General features: G+C 38.0%; 1 non-coding gene across 1 annotated transcript; it reads right to left on the bottom strand.

The window, feature by feature from the left end:
• Positions 1-278: 278 nt before the first annotated feature.
• TRNAI-AAU (transfer RNA isoleucine (anticodon AAU)) lies at positions 279-352 on the bottom strand. Its single transcript has one exon. It is a non-coding gene; the product is annotated as a tRNA-Ile (tRNA).
• Positions 353-568: the final 216 nt, after the last annotated feature.

The raw sequence follows: 568 nt of genomic DNA, 5'->3' as shown, positions 1-568 counted from the left end.
AGCCTTAGCATTTCTTAGATTTGCCATATTGCTATATTTGAGAAAAAGTTTTCTATGTATGCCATATAGAGAAATGCTGCATCAGCCAAAGGATGACATTTTTGTTTATTCCTAACATGGATTTAAAAATTCTCTGTTTTGTATGTGTCTATGATGTTCTCTAGCAAGTTTCAAGGGCTGCTAACTGTAGCCAATGCATTCATCCCACACTTCATGCACTTTGCCGCTGGATAAAATCCCTTCTTGGCATTTCTTGTAGGACAACAAGAAAAAGCACATGGCCCGTATGGGGATCGAACACATGACCTTGGCGTTATTAGCACCACGCTCTAACCAACTGAGCTAACCGGCCAAACATAAAAGCATCAGCAAACACAAAAATGCCAAATGTACCTAAAACAGGAGAACATTCAGTATTTCAATATTGAGTAGAGGAAGACTCTCTAATAATGGGTTCCATGGTGTAATGGTGAGCACTTTGGACTTTGAATCCTGTAATCTGATTTCAAATCTTGGTGGTACCTAACTTTGTTCAATTTCCTTAAAGTTGAATTTTAGGATAGCTAAT

Source organism: Taudactylus pleione, unplaced genomic scaffold, assembly GCF_031769625.1.
Source record: "Taudactylus pleione unplaced genomic scaffold, aTauple2 ptg000085l, whole genome shotgun sequence".
Classification (NCBI taxonomy): Eukaryota; Metazoa; Chordata; class Amphibia; order Anura; family Myobatrachidae; genus Taudactylus; species Taudactylus pleione.
The sequence above is the reverse complement of the archived record's forward strand: the minus strand, read 5'-3'. Positions and strand labels throughout refer to the sequence as shown.